Here is a 7,947-nt window from a genome sequence, read left to right on the forward strand (position 1 = left end):
ATGAACATGGCCTCATCCCAAGAATTCATTTATTTCCTACCCTCCAAAGTAGCTTTAAAACTATGAAGAATATATTTCTATCTTGGTTCATTTCATCTGACTTTAAAAAACATTGTCTTTTCAAAGTAATAGATTGCAAAGATCAAGTATTCCTCACCTCTTAGCTGAGTTTACTTGATACGAAGTTTAAATTCTAACTGCTATGGCATTGAACCTTGTTCAATGTCATCTTTTAATGTAATTTAATTTAAAAGGAAACATACACTTAAGTCCTGCATGCTTTGGCAGCAAATACATTTCTTGTGTTTTACTTGGTGTAATCAGTTAAACTTGTCAGTTTACCCACTTCTGCTCCTATCTGTATCTTATGACAAATTACACTATAAATCCATGTCACTGGCCATTTAGAGAACCCAGAGAGCATTAGGTCCTATTTCACTTATGTTAACATATTATCATTAAGAATTTCAAATTGAAAGCCAAAAAACAATTGTTAGCTGTTTTCAGTGGGCTCCTTTAACTTACATTTCAGACCTAGTCCCTAAAGAATACTCTTCAGAATCATAATAGCAAGTCTGCATTTATTGCTACTTTAAATCAATTCTTAATTAATTCCACAAGGTACAGATGGCTTTCTCTGTAGCATTAAGTTTACTTCAGAAGGTTTACAGGCTACAGACTGCCATGGAGTTTGCAGCAATACGTTCTTTATTATTCCATCTCCTTGTTCTCCTAAGGCCTGATCCCGCATTCTATGGAAAGTCAATGAGTGACCAAAGTTATTGTAATAAGGACTCATCATTAATGACAAAAAGGTATATTCTTAATCTTTCCTGTCCACGTATTAGTCATTTGTTAGTTTTGAAGGTAATTAGGAAATCTATCATAAAATGAATTTTTTTTTAACATATAGAATGCATTTAAGTGTCTCGTAAAATTAGGGTCCTCATAACTAGTTAATAAGTCCTCTAATTTTTAAATCATGGCCCAATTCCTACATTGCTCATTTAAAATCTTAAACATTTGCTTATTTTTCATATCAAAGACTATCTTGAAGTATTATAACAGAAGATGACCAAGAAATTATTAGAGATTGTTGATTTTCTATCTTTGGCTTGTTCGAATTTGTCTCATAGGGAAAAATTTGGTCTGTTCCACTTGCTCTTAGCATTCATATGCATTTCTAAAGAAATGTTTTCATCTCAAAGATGTTATTTAAAAAAAACTAAACCAAAACTAGAAACCTGAAGCACAATTATGTCTTCAAACTGGTTCTCATAATTACATTTACAATTAAGATGCTTAGTGAAAAAAATATCAAGAATATGCAATCAATTACAATTTACTAAATTTAATGACACCAAGGGAAATAAAGTACAGAATGGTTGGCCATATGACATTTTATTTTGAAATACTTTTATTCCTCCATAAAAAATGTTTCTCCCTTTCTCACATTCTAATGGTGGCCACCATCAATAATTTGGTGTGTATCTTTCAAGAGATAATTTTCTGTGCACATTTACATATATAAATGAATAGTGGCATAAATATGAATATTTTTAAAAATATCTTGAAAAATGTTTTTTACAAACAATCACATCATGATGCCCAAGTTTATCTTCTGACAAATTTTGCCCTCATTTTTTTTAAGCCGAAAGATTATCATACATGCTAGTAATGATATATTTTGTTTAGGATGCTTCATTGTTTTTTTCCATAAGTCCTAAGAGTAAGCACTGGCTTTATGTAAATTTAAGATTTTATAATCTCCAAGTTATTTCATTGTAGATTATCATACAGTTAAAAACTCTATTTGTTCTCTTTAGGGACCACATTTTCAGGAATAATTTTGTGCAGTGGTAAGGAGTACAAAGTGATTACAATAACATTTGGACATGCTATGCCCACCCTCTTTAACTAACCTTTTATAAGGATACTAATCCAGACTATTATGAACTGAAAACTGGTCAAAATATAAAATACTACTTTACCCCACTTAAAATTTAAATAGTGATGACAGACTAATTCATTTCTTGTCATTGAGGAGCTTTCTGATCCAATGTAGTCAGTAGATGGCAGGCTTGTATTACATATCATCTGAATTTAGTGCTGCGTGCTGGTTTATTGTAACTTGAATACCCACCGGGATGCCTTCTTGTTGTCTCTATGTAAAAAGAAGTACAAGAAATAGTCTGAAACCTTTTCTACAGCCCAATGAAATTGTTGAATGAGCTTAAAAGTTACATAACTTGTGCAAGTCATATTTGTTACTGTTATGATTTGTTTGGTGTTTTTTAAAACACTAACACTGACAATTACCAAGAAAATTAATAAGATTGTACTGCAATTCTAAATGGTCAAGAAATAGTAAAGAATCTTAGAAAAACATTACGTTGTAAGAACTAATCCATATGGAGCGTATAAGCCTTTCACATTGGAAATGCATGCAAAACAGCTTATTTGAAAAGCAAACGCATAATATGAATGCTCAGAATTTGTGAGGTCTGTATGAAGCTTGTTTGTTGCTGCTGTTCATTCATTCATCTTGACAGTCCATGCACACTGGGGTGGTTTAAGAGAAGGTGTTACTTGAGGTTTGGGTCATACAATAACATCACTTGATGTGATACAGCAAATCACATGGTGTGTCCCTTACAAGCATGACAAAAATAATTTTTTCTGCCAACTGCAGCGTGTAGAAGACAGCAAATCACATATGCTGAGATTAAATGCCTTTATGTAAAAGCTTATTGAAAATAAAAGTAATTCTCAAAAATCCCATTTCATAGGTTATATTACTATAAAAAGATAAATTTGGTAATATCATTATGCACTAGATAGGAAGTAGCATTATCATGTATTTTTTCATTTCCCAACAGGAGTTCAAAAGAAAGTTAGATGTACTCCTGAGGACACAGGCAAAATCAGAGAGGTTTACTGTGCACATGACCGTGCTCTAATACGTTCTTATTTTGGATCAAGGTTGTGGCCGAAAAGGAAGTTATAAAGCATACGAAAAGATTCTCCTAAGCACATCTCCAACAGCATGAGCCAGGGGTTGTTACAGCTGGTACACTCTTCACATTTCCCTCTGTTTTTCCCTGTGGGGTCTGCGATGAGCTACTTCTGCATGGACTTTGGAGAATAACTCGTCTTTGTATTGCAGACTGAGAGAATTATTTGCAGAGAAAAAAACAAAGTTTCTACAACACTGGTGGGTTTTATTTATTACTTTTTTTGTTTGCTTATTTTGTATGCTGTTCTGGAATTTAAGCTGCTAGCTAGAAAAGGCGACATCTACTCTTGGTGCACAGGGTCGCAGAATCCAACAATCCTGGTGTACTAAACATCTTTGCCCTCTATTCACACAATGCATAGTATTATCACTGTTGTGTTTGTTGATGTTTGGCTTTTCGTGAAAGTGAAATTTACGTTCACTTTTCTGAAAGCTAGAGAAGTTCATATCCATCTTTTCCCACAGCAAAATCTCTAGAGAATTCTTTTTTCCCACCTAGGGTCTGAAAGAGCTGTCAATTTTACTCTTTTCAGCCATGATTCACTATCTGTCTCTGTTCTTACTCAGGTGAATGGGAGGGGAACAGCAAGAAATGCTCCCAGTGGTTTCCTGCTTCTAAATCCTTGTAGTTCAAAATGGGGTCCTCCGGTTAGCAGCTCTGGCATCACCTGAGAGTTTGACAGAAATGCAGAAGCCCAAACCCCCACCCCAGACCTACAAACCGTCTGTACTGCCACAAGAGCCGCAGGGGGCTCACACGCTCACATGCATGTCAAAGTCAGAATAGCCCACCGCTCTATACCTCTCTGCAAAATGAAAGCGAAAAACAAAACTTAGCCCATTTGTATTTCCTAAAGTCCACTAAGTGTCAGACGCAAGGCAGGGCAGTGGAAGAAAGAGCTGTCTTCAGTCTACATACATGATTATGGATGTAATTGCATACTTCATGCCGGGGTATGAGCAGCGGCATTTTCAAAACTGCTTCACGGGGAGAGAAACTCCCTGGCATAATTCCGTAAGTGCATGTGATGCAACTCACTTGGGAATGACAACAGTTCCTGGTTGAGACTAGGACAGTGCTCCACGGTTAAAACCATGGCTAAAACAGAAAGGTTAGAGACGTGCTTTAAAACAAAACAAAACACACAAACTTCCAATGGAAGACACACCATCATTTGCCTTCGTTTGCAGATCCCAGCGTCCTCCCTTTCCCCAAAAAATCTAAGGAATTCTCTTGTTGGAATTTTCCCCTTTAGTGAAAATTCTGTAATCATCTTAGATGTCGCTTCAGATAATGTATAATTAATGGTGTGAAGTGGTTTGTAAGGGAACATTTTATCAGAAAGTACAAGCGAGTAAATGAACTCTTACAATTCAATTCTTATGCTTCAATTTCAAATATAATATGCAAATCTCTACCCTCTAAAACCCTATAAGATGACTTTCTGAACTCTATTACCCTAGGTTTAGTACAGTGATTAGACTGGGTCATCTCATCTACATTGTCAGATACGGGGCTATTTGGTAATTATCTAATTGTTGTTTTGTTTCCATTTTGATTATTTTAGCCTTGGCCTCAGACACATTCTTTCATATTAAAATCGCATTTGATTAGCTTTCAACTTTCTCAGCCACACATGATGATGGGGTTTAAATCACTGTATCCTTCTACGTTTTGGCCTATTTCTTTGTTCCAATTCAAGTGACAAAATAGCTGCTTATTTGTCTGATGACTTATCAAATATTTGAGTTGCTGTTATTCAAGGGAATTTAAGTCAACAAACATGTACTTAACAAGTAGTAATGAAAAACTATTCAAAAAGTCATAACATTTTGTACTTTTTGGTCTGGAAGACTAGTTACAGATGTTACAGACATACAGAAGCGTATTGTTAATGGAACAGGAACCTGATACCACATGGGTGACTTGACATTCTCAAGGTCTCACAGCTACTTTGAATAAGCTAAGCCTGAAACCAGTGGTCAAGTTACTTCAAAAAAAAAAAAACACTGAAATCAACCAAGCTATTTCTAGCCCCCATTTCTTTAACTTGGATAATCAAAATGAGTCTAATAAAACCCTGTCAACCAAATATCACATTATGCATAATAACATGTATCTCAAAGGTTATATTAAATGGGAAGATGAATCTGGAAAGCTAAGAGAATTAGAGGTCATGGCTCAATGTAAAATCACCATGGAAACAGCTTTCATGGCCAATTTGTGGGGAGATGTCAAAAGGCAGTAACCTGTGCCTTCTTTTTTTCCAAAGCCTTGTCTATGAAGGTTACAGGTTCTGTATCTGCTTTCATGATGACATTTGTCTATGTTTTTGTAGGTTTCTATTCTGACAAGCACAAAACCCTGCACCAAGTTGAACCTGTCCTTTGTGATGAGGCTGTTGAACAGAAGAGCAGCGTAGCAGTCTGTCTATTCTTGCTCCACATTCAGCTAAATGCCAACTCTGATCCCTTTGAGATGGTGAACAGACTGAACTCAGGGAGAGTGTCATCTCTCAGTAGCCAAGCTTCTTCAGAGAACCATGTGGTGAAACTTCTTGATAAAGGTCATGTTCTTAGTCCATGGCATCAATTTTTCTATAAGCTAAAAGATTATCTATCTATATAAATATAGGTAGAAATAGATAAGATAGTGCTTTAATCTGCAAATTATAAAACCATGTAAAAAGAAATTAAACAACTCAGATCTTAGTTTTGCATTATCTTACGTTGTTTTACATTGCAATCTTTGCGATTCAATTGTATCCTTTTTGATTTTATGTAAACCAGGTGCGTATCAAAAGACTCCTTTTTATTAGTGTGACTGTTTTACTGTAAAATAACTTTTTAATCTCTGCTTTGCCTATTGGCTAGAATAATTATATTATCAGTTTTAGATGTTTTATGAACTTATGTGTTATTTCCAAAAGACACCGGTATTTGGTTTTATAGACTTGGGTAGAAAACTATGTGTTCTTGGATGGGGACCCACACCAAGTCTAGACAGAATTACCTTTCGCAAATATGGATAAACAAAAAATGCTGTAAGCATCATTGTAATGTGTTCATGGCATCTTCTTTGATAAACGTAACTTATTATAAGTATCATTACCTGCCCTTTTGGTTTCCAGTCTAACAGTCCTGCATCTCCAGCGTGCTGATAGATTGCTTTACTTCCAGGGATAAATTATAAATCATGTTGATTAGATAACCCAGACATTTTTTAGACTTTTGGACTTTTAAGAATTTGTTTCTTCATGAGAGTTATCTATGAGATCTAATAAATAATCTAGTGAGAAGTTGAATTAATTCTCTTGTTTCAATCCTGTGTTGCCTAAGTGGGGAAGGTGGTAAGAGTATTCCATACTCTTTACGCATAGTCCATAGCTTCAGATATTTTAGCTGAAAGTTGTGGCTAAGTATTGCAGTGTCAGCACGAGGATACATAACTCCAGAAAAAAGCTCTCTTCCAGTACTACACCCTCATTTAGTTTTTAATCCCAAAGATCACTAGTTTCATCTTCAATTGTTTAATTTAAAAGAGAATTGAAACCACTAAGAACATTGATCCTTTAAAAAAAAAAAATTGTTGAAAGACCAGACCAGTAATTAATTCTAACTCCAACTACTCTTCATATTTAAAATAATATTATGGCTATCAGGAGAAACTCATTATTTTCCCAGGATATTCATTCCCTAAGGGACTCAAAGTAAATATCCTTTTTTAAAATGGAAAATATTTTTTCATGGAAAAAATATATTTTGGCTTAAAGTACATAAGAGTATAAATTGCAATTTCTTTTGCATTTAGAATAAACATTAAATCCTAATGTAACCTAGGATAGGAAGAGAAATTAGTAGCTAATAATGAGATTTTCTGGTAAAGCATAAAGTTGCCTCCCTCATTTGGTTATTATAGCTTTTGAAAGAATTGTTACAACTTCTATTTCACATATTTGAGAAAATCAATTTAAGAACTTGTTCTTTAAATGTCAGTGAGATAGCTAGTCCCCCCGCCCCCAGTATTTTGTAGCTACACAGGCATCTGAGTAGAAATTCATTTTGAAAACTATAGTGTATGTATAGATGTGTCATCTACCTTGGGCCTTTAATAGGACAACCTGATTTCTTTCATTATGCTATATTCTATAAATTTGTACCATACAACTCATTTTCCAAAGTTTTAAAAGAAAATTATATTTTCTATAAGTAATCTTTGTAAAAGAAAAATTACACAAATATATTGAGTTGCTAGAATAACCACAAAGGAAGGAACCACTTCAAATACTTTATAATTAGATTTGGATTCCTGGTGAGATGGCCCTAAAAGTGGGGAGAAGGTAATAAAACTGATATTCGTATCATATTAATAGTAGTGTGAAATTATTTTTGAGTAATTATGTTAGTGTCTAACGTGGGGGAAAAACATACTGATTACATATACAGTTCCGAACTTAAATTGAATTCTTACATATGAACTCATCATGTATTTTAAAACCTAATACATATTTCCCAGCTCTATTAAATGAAGAGGCCTAGAAGCACTGACCAATTCAAAAGGAATAAGCACTGTTATAGTCCACACCATGACCTCTAAATATCATTTCTATTAAAAACAAAACAAAAAAACAGGAATTCTTGGATTTAAGGCCTGGATAGAAGTGTACAAAATAATTTGGGAACATCCTCTCATATCAAAAGAAAACTATGGAAGTTTACAAAGGTTATGTCAAAAGGATGCAGAAACCAAATTAAGTAGGACAAAATTGGGCACATTTAAGCATCAATAGCAATTTAAGAAATGGGTTCAAACACATGAAATGTTTAAACCCAAGAGGTCAAAATGGCCTTCAAGAACAACAAAATTTCATTGAGTAATGGCAGGAAATCAACTCTATTATTTGGAAAATGGTGAATAAAATTAAAGATGA

General features: G+C 34.3%; 1 long non-coding RNA gene across 1 annotated transcript; it reads left to right on the forward strand.

The window, feature by feature from the left end:
• Nucleotides 1–735: 735 nt before the first annotated feature.
• Nucleotides 736–6,565, forward strand: LOC103677526. The gene is made up of 3 exons (XR_005832956.1): nucleotides 736–815; nucleotides 2,983–3,214; nucleotides 5,356–6,565. It is a non-coding gene; the product is annotated as an uncharacterized LOC103677526 (long non-coding RNA).
• The last annotated feature ends 1,382 nt before the right edge of the window (nucleotides 6,566–7,947 follow it).

Source organism: Ursus maritimus, unplaced genomic scaffold (genome assembly GCF_017311325.1).
Source record: "Ursus maritimus isolate PB19 unplaced genomic scaffold, ASM1731132v1 scaffold_10, whole genome shotgun sequence".
NCBI classification, from domain to species: Eukaryota; Metazoa; Chordata; class Mammalia; order Carnivora; family Ursidae; genus Ursus; species Ursus maritimus.